Source organism: Nipponia nippon, unplaced genomic scaffold, assembly GCF_047370975.1.
Source record: "Nipponia nippon isolate SJK-2023a ecotype South Korea unplaced genomic scaffold, ASM4737097v1 scaffold_5, whole genome shotgun sequence".
In the NCBI taxonomy this organism is placed as follows: Eukaryota; Metazoa; Chordata; class Aves; order Pelecaniformes; family Threskiornithidae; genus Nipponia; species Nipponia nippon.
Window position 1 is genome coordinate 19,639,897 of NW_028262369.1, and position 22,863 is coordinate 19,662,759.

General features: G+C 36.1%; 1 long non-coding RNA gene across 1 annotated transcript in view; it reads right to left on the minus strand.

Annotated features, from left to right (window-relative positions):
• Positions 1-267: 267 nt before the first annotated feature.
• The window catches only part of LOC148052073 (uncharacterized), a 40,219-nt gene continuing 17,623 nt past the window's right edge, over positions 268-22,863 (minus strand). The window contains exon 3 of the long non-coding RNA XR_015698839.1: positions 268-365. This is a non-coding gene — a long non-coding RNA (uncharacterized LOC148052073). The remainder of the gene's footprint in view (positions 366-22,863) is intronic.

A 22,863-nucleotide genomic window follows, 5' to 3' on the forward strand; every position in this document is an offset into this window, starting at 1 on the left:
TTATTAAAGCATTATAGATAGCAAATGTTTAACCAAGGAGATAATCCTGAAGCAGTCCAACAGAAAGACAGGGTCAAGGGGAAAATGCACTTCAATAGTAAAATAAGAATAGTACAGGATCACCCTGAATCTTATCTCTCACAATGGGCAGAGAAGCTGAGAAGTAGGAGCAGTTCTGAGAATAGTATAAGAACAGGCGAAATTTACTTACCTTGTACGCTCCTGGCTTTCAGCAATTTGCAGTTCAGGATCTTCTGAGCCGTGTATGACATCTTTCTATTCAATAATTCTCACGGGATCCTTTTTCTTTCATTATGTTTCCCAGTCACTTTTTACACATGTAAATTTTTAGGACCCTCAACAACCTGCAGAAATATTGTATTGTATGAAGAATAATCCCTTTTTGCCTGTTTTGCATCTACCTCCTGCTAATTTCATTTGATGCCCTCTGAGCATTTTGAAAGATCAGTTGGATTTAGGCTGAGATGAAGTTGTGAACATAAGATTAACTATTCTTTATGGAACTTTTCATCCATGTATTTCATGTGTTATCTTTATATTTGATGCTCAGTAAATGAAAATTTATGTGTTTTAAAAGGTAATTTAATTAAAGCTTAAGGTTACAAAAAGACAGAAAAGGGAGGAGTGCAGAAATGCTAGTATAGAAATACTGAAGAAAGCTATACAGAAATGGAAACAGACAGGGACCTACTGTCTCCTAAACCAATCACTACTAGTCCCGTAGGATCCTAGTCTAGAGCTCTTCCACTCATGATCTGCAGAGATCTAAGGACCTATGGGCTCCTTCTACAAACTCAGGAAGAGTTAATTAAAAGAAGCAAGTCTCTCATCAATAGTTTTAAATCTATTATGCAGAGGTCCACTTCTCAGAAAAGCTAACCTGTGATTTGAAAAAGACTGAAAAACCCATTGAAGTCAAGGCAGAGCAGACAACTGTGTGGAGGAATTAGTCATTAAGCTTGTTGAGTTACAGGGAGGCTAATGAGAGGTATAGTACATCATCATTTTAATATAATATATAATAGCTAAAGGATTTTTTTATTCAGAAGGGGACATGATCTTTCCCTTTCACAGATCAGGCTGTAGAATGGATCTTCCCCAAAGTCAGGAAGCACATAGAGATGGTAATGCTTTCCTCTTGTTTTGCTGCAAGTCCCCTTTTACTCTGACATATGGTCATCCCCGGGAGAGGGAGTTATTTTAAAACACATGTGAGTTTGAACTTCAAAGCAAGATGGCCAGAGCAAGAGAAACAGTTTTAAGGCTAAAGATATTGCCAGTTCCATCAGTTACCTTCCTTAACTTCACCATTAAAAGCAGGGTCAAGTGGCTCTTAAAAGAGTTTCTTTTCCAATGCAACATTGACATGAATGAAAGGAGAAATGGCAATATCCAAGGCAATGGAATGTAAGTTAATTAGCTTCTGAAGAGCTTCAGGTTGTCAGACTTTAAACTATTAAGATAAATTTTATCCCTTTTCATTAAAAAAAAAAAAATCTTTAATGTCCTTGTTTCCAAGGATCTCTGATGGGAATGAGAGTTTGGCAGTAGTTCTATAGCTGTCAGCCAAGTCATCAGCCATAGAATGTTACTTTAATAATGGATAAATGGCAACAGATTTAAAGTCAGCAGGTATGTAACCTAAGGACATAGAAGCATTAATTAAATCAGTAAAGGCAGGCAGAAGCTCAAGAGGAAAAACCTGAACAAGAATTTGGGAAGCACTGATAAGGCTTGATTTTCTCCCTGCACAGCTTGTGCCTCCAGCAATTCAGTCCCTAAAATGCAAGAAAGCTGTGAAACAAGCTATCAGAACACTTGTCAATCACTGGACAAGCTGCATCATGGTCAAAAGGTACTTCTACGGCCTGCAGGAAAATAATGGAATGAATATATGATGTAGGTTTATCAGTGACTAAGCAACTGCAGTTTTGATTACTGCAGCAAAGAGGCTTAAACAGAAGGGTGAGAGTGATAATGGATAAGTTAAGGATTAAAATTCTTACTCTCTTTTCATTTCAAAGACATTTTTTGTTTCAATTGCATTTGCTAATTTCCATGTTACAGGAGACTTTCTGTATTTCAGGGAGAAGCAAGACCATTCTGCAAACTGTTAATTGAAGCTAGATCAGGTGGTGCTGGTTTTAATTCCAAATCTAGGGTTTTGAAAGTTATGTAGGCAGAGGTACACATTTATCAGTGGAGATGCCTGTTCCTCTTTGAGGAAGATGTGATACAGAATGAGAAAAGAATAACCTAGATTCAGAAGAAATCTGATAGTTGTCTCATTTATTAAATTATAGAATCATAGAATTGTTTAGGTTGGAAAAGACCTTTAAGATCATGAAGTTCAACCATTAACCTAGCACTGCTGGGTTTTTACTTTATCAGTACTTTAACAGTAAAAACCAATCTGAGGAAAGTCTTAAGAGTACACAAAATGTGTGTATATATTTTGTGTATATATTTTTAATATAAATATATATTTATATATAAAGTATGTATGCCTTTGTGTGGAAACTCCTCGTTTTACCTATGGAAATACAATTAAGAATCCACCAAACTCTCTATTGTCTAGAGTCTTTGTTAATGGTCTGAGCAAGAATGACTAGTTAATGAGAATTAACTTCCAACTTTGGTCTAAATAATCTGTACCTTATCAGTTCAATTTGCAAGCAAATTAAACACATTAGTACTTGTTCTCTGGATATAAATCTGTCACCTTACTGTTATGTGAAGAATTGTTTTCCATCTGGTTAATCAATACAGAAGATTTATGCTGTCAACTCCTTAGGTCAAGTAAAATTAAATTAAGATGATGGTTAAATGGAAGATACATGGTTGCTCATGTTCAAATGTATTCTACAGAGCCAAAAATACTAGCCTGGAGCAGGAGTTTGTGTTTCTATCTCTATATATTTTTATTATATGAATGTAACACTTTTGAAATGATCTGGCTTCATATCAACTTTCAGCAGAGCAAGAGAAACACAAAGACAACTGTTCCACTCTTTAGAAATGAGGTGGAACAAAGATAATGGGGAACGGAGTATTCTAGTAGCCAGACAAATATTTGTCTTATAAAAAGACAACATTTTTGAGATTTCACATGTTCAGAACCTGACTGATCATTACAATTTCTTGAAAATCCTTGCATTATACTCATTCTCTCTTCTGTTCTTAATTTACACATGCATATAAACAAGACAGAAATGTAACATCAGAGAAAAAGTAAATAGAGCGTTATAACCCAGCAGCTGAAAATGCAATTGGATTTTCACAGCATTATTACTTGTTTTATTACCAGTAATAGAAAAGATATGTATCCAGTTTTCAAAAGAATGGGTCTGTCATTACTAGTATTGGACCACATCCTAATCTGCATCCTTCGTAAAAACGAGGCTAATCTAGAACCCTAATCTGGAAAGGGGTCCTGTTTCCTAGGTTTTTTAAGAGGTAGAATAGGGTGCAATAGGCAGACCAGCTATAGAAAGAGCTACCTCAGAGTGACTAATGCAACCACCTCAAAATACCAGAGGCAGATGACAGATTTCCACATGAAACCTTTTCTTAGGTGCCTGCAGCAGTTCAAATGACAGATATTTTCCATTTTCTTCTCCGTATCTTAATGTGCAGCCAGAAGAGGATTTTTTTTCAGTATGTTACTTTTCTATAAAGCCCTCAAACTGAGGGAGAAGTTCTATGCTTCAGTTATTTAATTTATTCATGAAATATTTTGCATTTCATGCTACCTCCCCCCCAAAATAACCCCAAGTGAAATTAGCATAAAAAGTGGTGTTTGAGAAAAGGTATTTCAAATTATTTGCACTGCACTGAAAACCTAGCTGAATCATGAAATTCACTTACTTAGGCTTTGATGCCGAGAGTCTAAAAGAGAAGTTTTCTCACCAGTAGAAATCTTCTATCAGTGAAGAGTTTACGTAGAGAAAACTAGATCAAAACGATTCCAAGTGCTAATTACGTTCTGCATATGAAGTTGCTCCACCTTCATAAGCACAAATAATGAATGGACAGATTTTTTAATAAACAACTTCTCTAACTGGAAATTAGAAATGCACATCCCTATAGAAGAGAAAATAACAGCAGAGCTCATTTTTAATTCACTGAAAACAATTTAGCAGTTTAGTCAGAATGGAAGGAGGACACATCAGTTACAGAGGACTTGTGCATTAATAGCAAAACTAATCTGCATAGACGTGTTGTACAGATCTCTCCAGAGTCCAAGTTGGGGAAACAAGATGTGACAAAATGGAAGAGCTGCATATGGAAAAACTGGAAACATTTGCGAAAAGGTTCAGTAGTCTTGCTACAGACTAATCAGTCACCTGGTAAGTATGTGATCAACACACATGGGAATTCCCAGGGTGTAATAACAGGTAGATAAATTTGGTGATACAATTTTACTAGTTCTGCTGCTACAACTGGAAAGCAGCCATTCATTCTGGTGATGACAGTTATACCCTCTGGCCATCACCACTAATTAAATCACTATCTTTCCTATTCCATTTTTCCCCCCAGATATAGGTGCAATCAAAGACAGAATATAAAGAAGGAACAGGAAACTAGGTTTAGGCAATAATTTTAAAAGCAAAGTGAGATAGCCTGAAATATTAATGCAATCCCTTGGAAAACTAAGCATGCTTCTGCCAGGTAGACAGGTGCAACAGTGTGTAAGGTGATGTGTGTATGACCATAACGTTGTAATCTAAACCTCATGACTTTTGTAACTCCTAAAATTGCTAGAAAAATGCATAGTGCACATACAAATGGAAATAGTTTATGGATAGTATGTTTATCAGCAATGTATTATCTACAGGTTATTACAAGTTACAGTACAGCCTGTTTCAAAATAAGAATTGTTTCTGTTTCAAATACTCAGAGCAGTTATCACTTTTTCTCAGAAAAGGCAAGCACTCTTTGAAAAATAAATCATACTCACAACATTATTTATGCAAACCCAAGGTCCAGCCTAAGTTTATAGGACTCTGTGTGCATACCAGAAGCTGCATTCCAGTGCTCAAACCCTCTCCTACCCATCGCCATGCATTTCCAATGATAAACACATAAATTAAAAGGAAAAACCTTCAAATTAAAATACAATGGGTAGAAATTGATATTAGTGTATCTTTGTAGCTTTTAAACTGCAGACTGCATGATACAACAGACAGGAGAATGTTTCAGCTGAAGTGATGCACCTAACTAAGGTCAATTCCCTTTTATAAGTGCAACAAATTGCTTTTCTGAAGTGGCTTGTAGATACTCTCACATACACTGCCCCTTCCGCAGGCCAGCTCAGATGCCAGTCACTGTTGGACGCAATTCACTCCTCAGTGAAACAGTAAATCTTCTGTATGGTTTCTAATGACAGACTGCCTCCTAACCTCTCTTAGTTACAAGTTGCTATAATAGCAAGATCACTAGAATATAGGTATGTTACAATAGGGAAATGCTGTAGAAAAAAGGCAGACTTGAAGAAAGGTTATGAAAGACACTGACAAGACTGAGGGATAACAAGTAATTGCAACAGCCTAGTATGGATCACCATGTGGTTGTGCCAGTTTTCGTATAAACAACAGAGTAATCACTCTTGTCTAATCTTTTCTTTGCACCAACATCCTGTTTCAGTGATTCTTGCCTGTACAGACAGTTTCAACGTTGCTTTGAACTCTCTAGGTTTCCTTCACCAGCTACCATCCTTTTTGAGCAGAAAGTATCCATGACAAATACTTGGTTGACCATTTTCAGCAAATCTGAAGTTCATCCAAAACTAGCTTTTCACCAGGAAGGACCTTTGCCCAAGTTAACACCAATGGAAAGCTGAATTACACAATAATAAACAAACTCCAATCCAATCATCTCACACAGGTTAGTTCCCATTTAATTTTCTACTCATTTTTCTCAAAAGTACTTCAGATTTCACCTCACCATCAATGAACCTTTCTAGACTCATGGCTCAGCAGATCTTTGTGTCAGTGCCCAATGGGGAGTCTGTCCTTTGTGAAGACGATCTGTCTGCTTCAGCCTTATGGGTCTGATCCAGTACAATTAGTGAGGCTTAAGGAAAATGTGGAGTCTTCAAATTGTGAAGCATTTTATAATGGGTCATTATCTTTTATAGCCTGTAATATTACATCTTAAGTTTTAATCACCAAGAACTATCTTGCTGCCTACTCCTTTGTGGAAGAGAACCGTGGCCTCCGTCCATTCTTATCACATTTTTTCTTTAAAAATAAAACAAAGAAAAACATGCAAAAGCCCCTCACTGCACAAGCATGCAAAATGCAGAAAATTAATATGAGAAAGCAAAGCTTCAAATTAAAAATGGGACTGTAGATCACTAGTACAACTTAAAAAGGTAAATAAAACACCCAGTACTTAGGGAGTAAATGAATCCCACACTTTAGTCATATTAACTAGCAACCTAATGTCCTGGCACACTTTCTTGGACTAGATCCCAGAGACCAGATTTAGCATAACACACTTCTGTGAGCTAAGCAATGGGTACAAGACACATTCAAATCACAAATGCCTATTGCTGTGCTGGGTGTCAAAAGGAGGGTCCAAAAATATGAAAAGGTGTTCCTTGCACAGCAGTCCTCTAATCTGCAGCTCTTTGTTCACTCATACTTTTCCCTGGTAGTTCTCTAAGTACTGACGTATCCTCAGAGGAATTTTGCAGCTTAAGACATTACTGCCCCAAGCTGTCAACCTCAACCTTTCCATAGAGGTCACTCACTACAGTAGCTTAACAGGAGATGCCAACCTGTCAGCTGAGAAAGGTGAGATGTGCATACACATCCTGCTCTGTCAACTCTCGTATGGGCACGTTAACCTCTGGCACAAAAGATGGTGACATAATTCCAGGAACCGTTGCAGCAACATTCATTAGATGTCTGCGTTCTAAACATTAGCCTTATCACAAAAGGGGTTTTAAAGCATTTTAGCTTTGGTACAGCAAGTTATTAAACCTCTGAGCACTCTGGCCAAAATTAGCATGAATATATATATACCTGAGATGGTACTTGCTTAAGTACCTTGTTGAATTAGGTTTTAATACCTTACATATTGGTATTTCTAAAGCAATTAATGAAGAAAAAAAAAAAAAAAAAAAAAGCTAGAACATACCAGCAAAACTCCCCCTGGGAGACCGCATTAACTGAAACAATCATGTAGTTGATACACAGTTTCTGTTTCTAATGAGGCATGCCAACTAAACAGAAAATAAAGGGATACAAGCCCTGATACTTCCAGATATAAAATAATTAGTCTTAGGACAGAAAGCACTGTTATCTTGAGAGCTGACTACCCAATGGCTCACAAGAGGTTTCTTGTACTTTGTGGCAACTGTGGCCACAGTGAACACACAAACAGGTCTGACCTACTACGAAAGCTCCTGCATTCTGTTTCTTTAAGGGACACATTTAATATATATCCATATATCTTCCCTTTTGGCTTCATAACTCTTATTAAAGTGATTAATGCTGGGAGGGTTTTAGATGGCTGGAAGATAGAAGGTTTTTCTACATGCAACATTAATATCACCTTTTGTTAACTTAATATACTTCTCCCTGGGACAGAAATGTATACAAAAACAGGGCTAAGAAGCTGGCTAAAGACATTCCTGCAATATTGACAAAAAATAAGCAGGTAATTGTGGCATTGGCAGAGGGAGCTAACCCATACTCAATTCCCTTCTGCAAGGGAATACATTAGAGTAGTTCCAGGAGTGCCTACACTACCAATGGTTCCTAAGAAATCCATTTAATATTTTTTATTACTCTGCGGTCACAGCAGGAATAATTAATTCGGAAAGAAATAATGCCTGAGGATCTGTAAAACTAGACTGAGGTTTCATTGGTCCTCAGTATGTGTATGATGATACATATCTATATAGGTACAGATACATGCATATATTCAAAAATATCAGTCTGCAATGCAAACTTCAGAAAATGCAGAACTGCAAGATAAATTAAAACGCACCTAAATTTACTCCCATCCTGGAAGAAGCAAAATGTAAACATATTATTGAAGGATGGATTAGCATGTCTAATTCCATGGAAATTAGAATATAGTTTAAAATGTAGAACTGTAATTAAAAGAATGGAGAGAAAACATTAATAGGATGAACCATACACTCTAATGCCAAATGGAATGTAAAACTCTAGGTCTGTTTTCAAAATTACTAAATGAGGAAAAAAAAATACAGTCTGTTCTTGGGAAAAGATTGGTAATAAGCAGTTATAGTTATCATACAAAAACTGTTGATAGTTTCTAAAATTTCTTAGATATCTTTTATCATCCACAGGTACACAGAAGAAGGTTTTTGCTTCTGTGCTTTACCACAAGAACAGAAGGAAGTAGAATTTCTTGTTACAAATACTGTTGAATAGTTTGGCAATTATGTTTTTCTTAGTTCTCTGGCTACAGTTTAAAACTGCAGCTTTATATTACCCATTTTCCCCTTTTTAGTCAAAGCATCTCACAGAATATCCATTTCTAAATATTAAAGAAAACAGTCTTCAGTTTCAAGTTAGAAGTACAGACATTCCTCTGTTTCTTCATACAGTATGTTTTGGCTAAATTTCAATTTCAGTTTACAGGGTGTTAAATATTTTCATGTTATTGAATAGTTTGGTCAAGAGCTGTCTAAATCAATCAAAGGTGAAACAAAAAAATGCCAATGATAAGGGTTTTTTTTGTCCCTGATGCTGATGTAGGAGAAGATTCTCCTCCTGAAGAAGAATCAGCAGCTATAGTCCTGAAATAATGAAACCTTTTTATTTTGAGAAGTGATGTATAAACTCATTTCCATGGTAATTTTGTTCTGCAGTTCACAAAGTTCTAACCCTAGAATGTCTCTGTTGCACCCATTATACAATGCTACCTTGCCTCTGAAGTCATTGTCTACACAATGATTTGCAAGAGTACCAGTTGTATTTCATGTATTTACAGGTGCAAGAGATATGGGAAGATTTATATCCTTCCCCACTTTGCAATCCTCCGCTTACTTTAGTTTTCTTTCTCTGCTGATTGCTTTTAATCAAGATTTCATTTTTAACTAAAACACAAGATGTAGTCAAGTGATTCCCGCAGTAATTGACCTCTCTGCAGTACAACAAAATTCCTTCTTTGTATCACATTAGTTTTCTTGCTGCTGAGGAGAGAAAACCACTTTTGACCATTATCTAGTTAACTCCATTTAACTCCAGCTAAAAGAGCATACCACCCATATAGAAATTTATAGTCACACCTATGTCTAGAATCTCAGTTTCAGAATCTCTTTTGAGAATCATTAGAAAATGTAAAAACATGAAAACTGCATGCATGCACATACAATCCACAAACAGACAAGAGTGAGGGTGGGAAACAAGCTATGATTTCAACCACTGCACCCAAACCATTATCCACTTATCATGGTCAGAGAGCAGCACCCATTTTATGTTTTGAAAACTATTTTACAGAGAAAAATGACTGCTCTATTGTACAAAGTACACATACAGTGTTTGTTTTCTTTTTAACCCACTGAAGGAGTAATTTCTTGTGAAGCTGATTTTTATTATTTACTAGTTTGTTCCGAATAGCTTTTTCTAGCAATAAAAGTGTACATGGATGACTCACAAAGATATTTTAAAGATAAAATACAGCTAGACCTCATAATTTAGAAGTCATAATTAGACCTCATCGACTAGAATCAGGGTTTCTATTACTGTATGTGCACTGCTTTCCAAAGTGAGCTTATTTATACAGTGGTCTCATAGGTACAACTTCTTCCAACATACTGTGGACATCACTGGATTTCCAAGCCCAGAAACCAAGCAATTGTTCTTAGGCATAAGACAGTTTTGGGTCAGATGTCCTAACAACACACTAACGGTTAATTCCTCAAGAACTGGCTTAAGGTCAGCTAGAAGCTCTAAGTGAAATGAGTGCAACAACTCGCACAGTTTAATGTCTAGATTGCCGTAGGTGTGGAGGGGTGACTAGCTGCATTTGGTGAAGCTCTACAGACGACTACCTCAGCAGAGAAGCTTGCAGGATCAAAGCTGTGCCTTCAGGCTAAGACCAATGAACCCATTTCATGGATGACTTGAATCAAACGTTGATGCAGAAGCGAAACATTAACTCATTGTCTCCCTGTGGCACTAGTATTTGAAAGCCACCTCAGATAGATCATAGGATAATTCAGGCTGGAAGGGACCTCAAGAGCTAATCTAGTCCAGCTTCCTGCTCAAAACTTTCTTCTACTCCTCTTGCTGAACCTTTTATATACATATATATAAAACAAACATACAAACACATTTCATTACTGTATGTTGTAAGCAAATCCAGTTTAAGAAGGAGACTACATTCAATGACAGTACTTTGCTCCAAGTTAAGGAAAAAGCAGACCCGCTGCCTCATGAAAAAAAAAAACAAAACAACATCATCTAATACAACATTCAAAATAATATGGAGCATAAAGCATTAGCTTTAAGGCCATATTGGCTCTTCTGTTAGCAGCAAAAGTGCACATAAGAGTTAACATTAAAAACTGAAATGAAAAAAATATGCTCTCTAATGAACTAATATACGTGGGTAAGGTAACATCTGCTACTTTGTTTATAACAAATGTGTCAAACATTAGATATGCCAGCATTCATGCACATGTTCTGATGGAAGTTAGAGAATTTGCTTTATTCACCCAGCAGAAAATGGAAGATTTTATGTCATGGCAGAGTAATATCAGACCTGAGAGCGCTAGGAGAGAAACATGGAGTTTTCTTCTTAAACAAAGAAACAGCCCTTCTGATGACTGTTGCTAGTTGGTTGCTACAGAAAATGAGTCTTAATTGAAGTGATTTGGGAACAAGGAAAGAACATATTTTTTAAGAAGTTCTGACCTACTTTCTATCTCTAAACAAAATTCTAAGTAAGGAGTGATTAGTAAATTGCATGAGGTCAGGATTAACCCTGGGAGGTAATGTGACTCTGATGCTTCCTTTGTGTTTCTCTTCCCCTGCCAGATAATCCTAACAGGAAAATCCCAGCATTCTCCCAGCCAGTCCAGATCTGCCCTCACAGAGAACATGGGTGATACCCCCTACTTCTTCACAAGTATCATCTATTCCTTTATACAAAGTCTTGGGAGTAATGAATTTCAGTGGATTTGTTAGCACCCACCTTAGATGGTAAGCAAGAAGATTCTATGCCAAAGCCTAGTTTTATAGTGGTAAGTGAGAATGTAAAGCCTATAACCTGAAAGGTGCCCTTGAAAGGGATTGCAAATTGATCTAATGCCCAGTTTCTTCTGTAACTATGTAAACTGTTCACAGACATTTATTTGCTGTAATGAATAACAAATCTTGAAAGCTTATTACATCTAGATTAAACATTTAACAAGAAACTAGACCAATTCTTCCATTTTGTTTGTAAAGTTCAACAGTTCATACTAAGCAAAATAGACTTTTAATTCGCCTTCAGTCCACAAACCAGAAAGGTGCTAAATAATAGAAACACAAAACCCTAAAGGCCAATAAAAAAAAAAGAAGATTTCCATCCCACTTGTTTGGATTCTTTTAAGATAAATCATGTCTCACAAGACTGCTAATGTGGAGTAATTTTTTTTAAACTGTTTTCATACTAAATATTTCAGCTGTTTTACCCTGTTAAAACTTTAAAAAAAAAAAATTTAACATTTCCATCTCACTTTGGATAGACAGTAAAACATATCTCACTGGAATAATCTATCGTAATATCACATTTACTTACTACTGAAGCAGTTTTCTATGAGGATTAAAATTGCTATGCCTGTTACTGCCTCTAAAAGAATGTCCAAGATCAATCTCTGGTAATAACATATGGTAATTAACCCATGATAAATAACTTTGGTAAACAAAAAAAACAGTGAAAATTGCATTTAAATAAGCACCTCTATTGTGCAGGAAAATAGACAACTTTGTAACACAGGATTTTGCTTGAGAATTGAAATACCAGAACTGTCAAAGTTGTTTGGGCACTAAAGCACTGACCATAATAAGGACAGATGGATGGGTGTAAAAAATGGGGTTGTGAAAAATATAAACTTTCTTTATAGTATCTCAGAGGCAACCCTTAGCTCTTCTTGAAGCTCTTTCTACAGTTGAATATAGGGACTGAAAACTGGGTGAGAACAGAAACTTCAGGGTTACCTGCTGAACACACTGTTGGTGTAGGAAGATCTTGACAATATGCAATGATCTGCTGCACATTCATTTTGTGGTACAAAAGTAACATTTTTTCATTCCAAGGGTATTGAATGGCTATCACAATTTCCAGTGAAAGGCAAGGTTGCTCCTAGTGTTACCCAGTTCAGGGACACTGGCATTCTCGTTTTTCAAAAGTCATCCTGATGGTCCTTCTACAGTGCAATAGTATATCGTGCTTACTGCTCGACCGGAGTGCTGAATGCAATGTGAACTGAGAACGGACCCAAACTCTAAACTCTGCACTGAGTAGCCTGCAGGCAGAACTCCACTTTCACATGGAGATCTCTTAGCATCAACGTAAAATATTTTTTGCTTGCATTGTTAGGGACAAGAAAGTAGAGGACTGAGCCATGACTGTCAAGACCACTGTATGAGTAACAAACAGCTCTTTGGTGGCAGGAGGATGAGGAGGTCTCAGGCATTAAAAATTACTATTTAAAGAAGTTTCTCACACCAGCTTTGAATATTATCTGGAATAGGTGATTGTCACTCATCAACCATATTCTCACTTATTGGGAACTTGACCCTCCACTGTTTCGCTGACAGTCTTTAAATTAATATTAAAAAATGCCTACAAGCTCTCAGTCACTGCTATTATGCTATACTTCAGCTCAGTTTCTTCAGGGAATTTTGTAATCAATGGCGTTTTCAGAACGTGGAATAGAATTCTTTTTGGCAAAATATACCTATGAAAAGATTACCCAAATTATTTCAAATATGCTGACATTACTAAAATACCTGCTTTCCTCTACATCTAACCTGCACATATACCTTCAGGTATGGAAACTAATCTGAAAATACGCTTTCTCGATTAACATTTAACTAAATATTTGTAATTTTTCAAGCTCTGCTGTGACACCAGAAAGTATTAATAATAATTCAGAGAAGAAATTATTTTCATTTTACATACTGCATACATTATTTTATGTTCTTAATTAATATTATATACTAAAGTGGTTAAAATTGCATTAGACTTTTTTTCTCATGCTTACCCTGCATCTTGCTTTTAGTAATTAAGTCCACCAACTTTTCTTCCTTTTTACTTCAAGCCCTCTGATAGTCCAATGGTACATAACAGAACATTACATTCCTCCCACCCATCCTGTTAATTTGACATGAAGAACTCTACGAGTTGTTTACACCCTTATGTACATGTACATTCCTATTTTAAGAGCTTTTCATCATTTGCTGTTTCTGACTATTTTGAGATATGAACAAATCTTTCATTTTAAATATCTGGACTTCATGGGTCTGTTCATTTCTGTTGGGTTTTTTTTGTGCTCACTGAAACTTCTCATATAATCCTCAGGAACCATCACTGACTTTAAATTGTTTGAATTTAAATATGTTTTTATTAGACAAATAGAGTATGATTTCTGAACGCTTTCACATATTCTTCAAATCTAACTATTCCTCCCTTCCCTTTGTGATAATTTAATTTACGGACAAGAATACAAGATACATTTTTCTATTTAAAATGTTTGTGTCTTGTCTGTCACATATGAAGTCCTGGCCCCACTGATGCAGACAGTAAAGCTCCCACTGATTTATTTTGTGTAGACTTCTATAATCTGTACATAATTTGCCCAGTCTTGGTTATTAATATCCAAATCTCTTTAATAGTCCAAACAGTTCTGCAAATATCACCATTCTTCTAATCTCCAAACAGCTAATGAAAATGCAAACAGCATGAATTAAAAAAAACAAATAGTATGCTGACTATAAGAGAGAGGCTGTGATAGTAATAATTTATCACATATCTCCAGGAATCTTATTATTTATGCTGCTGCCTATATTAATTTAACATCAAATTGTACCCAAATAAACTAGTCCGGAAAGTTTGTTACAACATAAAGAGTTGTAGGCAGTACTTTCCTTGGATGAAAAACAAATTTAAATACAAATGGAATTGGATTTGTGCTTTTCATATTAAAATAATCCAGCCTAAGGGGAATGAAAAGGCAACACAATTACAGCTATAGGCAACCCTTTCCTTTCTGTGCTGCCAAAGGCAGAGAGACTCCAAAACACTCAAGTCTTTGTTGATGAAGTAAATCAGAACTGCTTGGCACTATGATCACTACCTTCTAAGATCAGCGTATAGAAGTTAAAGAGATGATGCTAAACTTCCAAAATATCAGAGTAATTTGATGAGTCTTCCGAGATGCAGGTAGAATGGCTGTCCAGCTGTCACTTTCCCTCAACTTCTCCACAACAGAATAGAAATCCATTTCTAAAACCTTCTTCAGCACTACAGATCACATACAGACGGAACTTGGATCACAAACTCATTTCAAATTATAAACACAAAATGTGTCTCATGCATCCCACATGCAAACACTGCATTAACACTGAGGAAAGCTATCAGCAAGTTACTCAAAAGTTTAAATGAATTTGTTTAAAATGACATATTTAAAAGTTAAAATGAAATTATGTTGCTGTGGATCAACTATAAACTGTATTTTGGAAGTACTAGATCAGAATGAAATAAAAGATAATTGCATACCATAAAAATGAGACAAGAAACAGCATTTTTATAGTTATATGTTATAGATTTAGAAATTATCCAATAATTCTGCCCCCAAACCTGAAAAGCAGCATATATAAATGGGAAAATTGTAGGAGGGCTAGACTACGGCTTCAAAGCAATTATCTAACTATAGATGTCAGCAGAGACTCTCATGATTCTTATAAAACCATTCAAAAAGGCAGTCTAAGCTCTGATTCAGGAAAATGTTCTGATATTCAGGATATCATTTCACAGGTACTGAATACTTGATGAAGATGCCTTCCTCAATACTCCATTGTTTTTTCACTTAAAGATCTCAGAATAAGACGACTAACCAGAATAATGAGACTAACCCATGTTTTAGGTGAATGTCTTCATCAATATCCAATAGACTTGGGTGATCTGCAGCTGGTTAGCCAAACATAGATGTTGATTGTCATATGACAGAAACAGAAATTTGCTGTCTTATGTCAGGGCTGCTGTGTTAATATAATTTTTAGACTCCCTTCACTGATCATTTGAAAGGATGAAAAATACCAAATCTCTGTGGTGAGTGTCCAAGTTCCTCTCTAGTGAATTATTTCATAAAATCTGGAGGGGATAGAAGGGTGGAGGTCAGTCAGGTTGATACTGGAATGAACGAACCTTGAAGAACAGCTCTCAGGATACTTGCAAATAATTCAATACAGATTGGACTGTAGTGAGGAATGCATTTGTTTAAGAGGTACTGCCTCAAAGATCACAGAGGTAATCTGGCATTATAACTTCAGATTCAACACATATACTAAAATTTACTCTATCAACATGATGCTTATGAAATGTTAGGTAAAAACACAGGAAAAAAACATGCATAGAAGCACATCACAGACTCAACCGGCAGTCAAGTCTGGCAGAAGTCTATCACCTAGTGACAGCTTCCTTTCCTCTCAGTTGTTAGGATGATATAAAGAGACATGAGCAAGACAAGTCCTGGGCCTCATTACTGCAGGAAGCAAATGGTTCCCAAGAGAAAAATGATCAGCAGGTTGAAATATTTTGATATAATGATCAAAAAGTAATAAACATTTTAAAGTGTTTCCAGATTGTTCAAGCCAACTATATTCATATTTGATGCATTAAAAAACAAACTTGCTGATATAGACAGAAAACACTCAGTATTAGGGAAGGAGAATATCTACTGGAAGTGTCAAGGAAAGGACTGAAATTTAACTCCTACCTCTAAATTACCCACTGCCAGGTTAGAGGGAGATTTGTCTGGTGTATAAGAACTATAATTGCAAGCTCCTCCTTTGAATTTGGTGTTTATTTCCCTAAAACACAACTGTCGTGCTTGGGACTTGTTAGTCATGGTGTATTTGTGAACACTGCATATGTCAAAAGAAAATATCACTGGTAGGAATACCTTAGCCAGCATATGAATGTCATTACTTTGAGGTAACATACACAGTGGGAAATCTTAACTGAAATAGCAGGAATCAGGACTGTGTAAAAAAGCGAGGAATGAATCATTCTTTTCTATGATTTCTATTGTCTAGGAAAAAAATCTCTTATCTTCCTTCTTTCTAGTTTAATTTCTCTTTTGTTTCCTTCCACTTACTGATGCAGCTGGAAAAGCTATATAAAACAGTGGCTTAACACCTTCACTATAAAGGGTTTGCTAAGGTAAGGAAACCATAAGCAAGACAACTGTCTGAACAGTTAGCAGGTAATATCTTATGATAAGAGACGTCCTTACAAGAGATCTAGTGGTTTTTATAAAACAGACATGCAGCTGCACAGTATGGGCCCCATTAAGACTGTATAATGATGTTTAGATGAGCTACAATATGGAGCTCTGAAGACAGTTTTGAATTTATTCCCAATATGAGAAGGATGAAACAAGGCAACAGGAGGAAGAGATTACATAGAACATAGTGCTTTTGCTGTTTAATTCATGAAGTGATCCCTTCTAAGAAAAGACATGTCACCATTGAAGAATCTTCTGTTCTGTTCTTAGTCTTATAATGACTGTATCTACTGAACTCTAGTATATATACCTGTAAAATAGAAATATAACCTTTCTGCACATGTAAAAACCTGTAAAAGGTTTCCATGTGATGCTTACAGTTCAGATAACCTCTCAACATAAAAAAATTACATGAAGAGTTTTGGAAAATATGTTCTCAAAAGGACTTTCTCACAAACATTTTTGCAAAATAAAACTAAATAGGATCATTGTGAGATAACAGATAGAGAGTCTTCAAAAACTCAGTTATTAATCACTGGCTTGAGCAAATCTTTGCTCAAAACCAATATCCACGTACATTTCATTACTCACAGGAACATTGTGAGGACACTGTGGGTCTGTGAAATGTCCCAAGGTTTTTCCATGGAAGGTATGGTATTCAAGTAGCATTCATACTGTCTTTACTTACTGACACTGAACAGTATTTGCATATAAGCCACAGGGATTTCTAACAGCAAAGCGAGCAACTGAAAAGCTTAATTACAAAATGTTTCCTAAAGCTTTACAATTATATCCACAGAACCTTACAAAAGAAAGGGTTCGTCTAATTCCACTTTAATAAAAGTCAGGATATTTGCTGGAGTGAGGAGTATAGGCCAGACCAACATCTTTCAGAGGGTGAAAATGTACCATCACCTTCTGCTCTCACCAGCTTTGAAGACCCCGTGCATCTCCCCATAAGAAAAAGTGAGACTCTTTCCTTCTTCTTTTGAAAGAATCAAGAATGGCTGGCAAACAAGTGAGGTATTTCTAGTTTCCTGTTCATACATATGGTTGAACTCAAGCCATAGCTGAAGAACAGCTTGTAAGAATGGACTGATGCTCAAAAACATATGTTTCCAATTTATAGTTCATTCTGAGTGACAATTCAGTACACTGCAAATGATTTTAATAGTAACTGTTAATACCCACAAGTGCCCTAGCTCCATTGCTCCAGCATGGAACAAGATGCCATCATTGAAGAATTAAGTAATAACTTGGTTTTGCGTCCTTTAAAATAACACTTGTCAAAGCATTCAAATTGTTTTTACAATAATTTACCATGTTTCTCACTTAAATCATCTCCTCTTAGTGTTTTCTAACAAAGACAGACATTGTAGTGACATTGGCTAGACCTTAGCAAAGTTCCCTTAAGCAAGAGGAACACGAGCAGAGAAATGAGTTTAGTGCATGGACAAATTCTGGGAGTCCCTGTGGAAGCTTGCATCATAGACCTAATTCCTTTTTTTTCCCTTCAACTTGTTAAATAAATGCCCTATAAATGCTAGAATACATTTAGGGGGAGAAGGGGGAGGGAGGGAGGGAGACAGGCAGGAAGGCAGGTAGAAAGGAAGGCAGGTAGAAAGGAAGGCAGACAGAGAGACCACTGTGATGATAATGCAGAGGCAATTAGTCTCTGACTACCATATAAAATAGGTAAGGGAAGGAGGCAAGGGTCAGGCAGATACTATTGGAAGTAATTTAAAATTTACTACATATGTAAAATCAGAAAACCTGCCTGATTAAAACAAAGCCCTATATCAAAGAGAAATCTATATTCTATTATAAACTCAAACAAAGAAACGTTTTATGGTATTAATCCTCACGCCTCTGAAAACAAAGAGTTCTCTGCATTTCTTCAGGATATAATTAATTCACAGATCTTTCTTTTAAATCTAAAACTGAAGCGTAAATTCAGTTCAGTTCCAATGAAGGAATCAAAACATTTTTATTTTCTATACTTCATTTTCTTGATCTCTTAGCTTTGCCCTGAAACATTGCCAAAAAATATTAAGCCTTGGTATCAGAATTCCGTTCACCCTCTAAACTATGACAAAATTAATTAGGAAGCTTTGCACTTGGCGTGAACACAAAAACTTCTACTGGTCATTCTCTCCGGATACATAAGAACACTTTCTGTCAGCTCAAAGCAAGTTCATTCATGCTTTGTTCAATCTGACCTTTGTCTGTAAAGATAATATATGAACTATTTAGATTTAGCCAATGGGATTTTAGAAAGATATTGCCTTTGTACTCTCCAAATATTGCGCCCTACAAGAGTTTTCAGACTCAAATTGCCATCACAGCACTTAAGGATCTTAGAAAAGTTAACTACTTTAACTAGGTCTCTGAATTTGAAGGACATTGATTAAATTGCATAAAACTGTGTAGCTGATTTAATTCAGAATTTAAATAGTTTATTTCATGTGTCTTAATTCACCTTCACTGTAATTTAGATCAAATTGAATTAAGACCAATTTAATTATGAGTAAGGTTGCCTATAGAGAGATTAAGCGTTGTTTAAGCTGCTAAAAATAATTCAGTCCCCGCATAGACATTCTTGTAGGATGTGCTTACACATTATGTTCTCCTCAGTAGCAAAACCACTGTAAGAAATGGCCACAACATCTTTTGCCCAAGCCAGCCATACTTGTTCCCCGCACTGCAGTTCGTCACAGACACAGTTTTGAAATGATCCAAACTGAAAATAACTTTCCAAAGCAAAGTTGCTGCCAAGAGCAGCATATGACACCACCTCAGATTTGGCAGTTATACAATACACAGCCAGAAAAGCTAGGCTGACCATTCACTGCATTTCCTTCTCTGTACTGACTGATTTTTGTTATGTTTTATTTTATCTCCCTGCCCCGACTTTTGTGCATGCTGGTATTTTCTTTGCTTTAATTACTGGAGAGCACTTTTCTTAATACTTCTGCAACTTAAATTATTTAAAACAATAAAAACAAGGGAAGTTTTGAAGAGCTTCTCAGATTTGTGATTTGATCATAACATCTCTTCCGATGACAGCTTTCATTTCACACAATACACCTATGTGACATATTTGAGAACAGAGGAAATACTATCCTATTGGGCTCATCCGTGTTTAACCACAGCCATACCACAAGCTGCTGTGCTAATCATTTAAGACATTTTTAGTGGATGTGAGCACTGGAAAAAACATCCAGATTATAATGCTCTTGAAACATATAGAAGTGTCTGAACAAAATCATCTGTAGTTGCTCTTATCATTACAGTTTTTGGTGCTTCCAAATCCACACAATTGAGGACAATTTTACATATAAAGTAGTCACCACATTACAACACGTAACTGCCAAAGATGCTTCAAAGGTCTGTTAGAGCCCATTTTTCTTTGAACTGCAGTGCCTGCTAAAGTACATGCAGATTTCATTGAAGTTGTATTTCATTTTAGCTCGCAGCTTCTCACAGAGAACAAAATATATAAAAGGCATTGTCCTTACCAGATTAAGGGTTCCTGACTAAAGCTAAAAAAGCTGGCTGAAATACAGATGGGAAATACAAAAGCTAAGCTTTGATTTCCGGTGGAGTAGGTACAGGAATTTACCTACATTCATAGTAATCTCTTCAGTTTCATCACAATATATTCTAATATGCAGGAGGATTCTATAGTCTGCCTCATTGTGTTTTCATATTTGAAATCCAATTCACAGCAGTGAGATTATGCAGGTAACTCAACAGGCTGATACTTCTGGTCCATGTGGGATAAACTTCAGGCATTCATGTGTTTTATATGTTGCTAGAGTTGCCTCTGCATCCAAACTGAAAAGATGTATTTCATATAAAACTTGGAGGCAAAGGCAACTCTAGCAATATATAAAACACATGAATGCCTGAAGTTTATCCCACACATTTTAGACAACCAGAGCAGACACAAAAATACTTTATCAGAAGTTACAAGCTTCCATCAAGACCAAGTGTTTTATTTAGGTTTGAATAAATACAAAGGCTGTTTCTCAAACTTTGCCCGTGCTATGCAGAGGCACATAAGTTGTTTACAGGCTGAATCTGAGTGGTCCTGCTTTAAACAGGGAGTTGGAACAACCTCGAGAGGCCCTTTGCAACCTATAGTGCTCTGCTATTCTACAAATAGCCATAACTGATGGCAGTATGTAACTATAAATCAGAAGTGACACCTCTGAAAGAGGAACTGCTCTGAGATCAGGATCATTCTATTAATGCTAGTTCAAAACTTCAGGTAAAATACCACCACTGAATCTCTACCTGTAACTGTATATGCCTTTTTTTCCCCCCTGATTGATTCTGCCATATTCAACTGTGGCACAGGGGATGGTCTAGTGATCTAGGAGGCCTGTTTGACTATGCAAAGGAAGTCTTGTGACTTGTCACAGCTAAAACTGTCAGATACAGAGTCCACAAATACAAATATTAACAAATGGAAAGAAAAAACATCCAGTGTTATGATGTTACGTTTCTCCTTGTGCATGTTTAACATAAAAGGGTGAAACAGTATGCATAGAACACTGACACAATAAAAAAATCCTTAGTATTTTCCTTATCAAAGTCACCATGATGCTGTATCTATATTCCTTTACTAGTAGCTTTCACAACAAAGCAGTTATTAAATTTGCCACCCTACTTGCTGCTCACAGAGAAGGAATTTTTAATCAAGGCCCTTAAGCAAGGGGATTTAGTGCTCAGCAAATATGTGAAGATATACATACGAGAGCTGTGCTGAGACTGTAATGCAAAAAACTATAAGCTTGTCTAGTCTGAGTTTAGATTGTATCTAAACACATTTAGATTGTATCTAAACACATTTCATGACACATTTCTTGAAGAAGGTTTACTGCATCTTTCTTTTGTTTTTTTTTTTGGTTTATTTGGTGTTTGTTTTTTTGTTTGAGGGGCGAGGGGGTTCTTTTTTGCTTTTGCAGGCATTGTCACATATATGTCCAAAGCTCACATCTTTCAGATAATATAACAGTGTTTTCCTTTTCATGAAAACTTTTATTTTATGGCAAAATATACCTGAGGAAAAAAGGACAATAAAAAGTTTGAGGTTTTGACATCTCTGTCAATACTGGTTCTTTACAAAGTACTGTGCTCAGCACTGTTCAGGGAAGAAGTCTGGCTACCACTGATTTTAATTAAGCAAAGTCTTCCAGAGGCTTTTACTGTCTTTTATTCCCACCTTTCCCTAGGTTTCTCCTGATTAAGATGAAAAGCGTACAAAACAGGTTTGCTGTAAAACAGTAACACCTAACGGAGGAAAACCACCACCTTATGCCAGCAGACCTTTTTTCAGTAGTAAAAGTCTGATTCATGGTCTTAGTAGAGAGCAATTTCAGGTAGAGGATTCCCTTGCTGCTGGAGAACCTAAAGTCGTGATTTCAAGTTTACTGTGTGGCACTTCCCTTTTCTTGTGAAAACAGCTGTAAGGTTTACAGTGGTTTTGCTCAAAAGAATCTCTTAGTGAAATCAGGTCTTAAGCTAGTGGGGAACAATAATCTCACACAGCATTAACGGAGTCTTCCTCAGTTGGAAAACATGGGCCTAATTTTAACTCTCATTTGTTTTACAGCAAAATAAGTCAATGACACTAAAATTATTGTAAACAAATCAGGTCAGATTCAAAGAGCTTGCATTGTTCAATATAGAGTGTAATAATCAAAAGTCTGTGCATTTAATAGATCATCGTTGTGACATTTTTACAAGAATCAATATGCTGGCTAATGTTCTCCTTGTATTATTAACTGCACTTCTATGACAACTCCCCCCATACACCTTTTTTGTCACATATGGATCAAATCCTAATGTAATTTACAGAGAAATAACTTAGTTAAAATGAATAATACTTGAAGCTACGGAAATAATTCTACTTCTACTCAAGCAAGACCATTCAGAGTCTGGACCACTAGGTTGAGTTAGTGGTTTACTTTCCCTATTGCTCTCACTGAGGTAATCTTTGAGATTTCTGCATTCCAACAGTGGAAGTGTCAAAAATATTTTACAATAAACATTACCTTACTAATTGAACATGTAATTATTATCCAACTAAACTCACTAAGAGTGCTCTTCATGTACTTAATATGAAATAAGCAGTATAGGAAACATTAGGTGGCTCAAGTTTTCTAGGGTTTCTCCAATTATTTTTGTTATATGCTTCAGTCAAGTTGTATTTGATGATCTGTTTCCTAATCGGAAATCCAGCCATCTTTATGAAAAATAATAACAAGGAGAATACAACATAATTTAATTTGAAGAGGAACTCAGTTCTCTTGAATTTTGAAATCTATTTTATGTATTTTTCAAATGAGCTCATT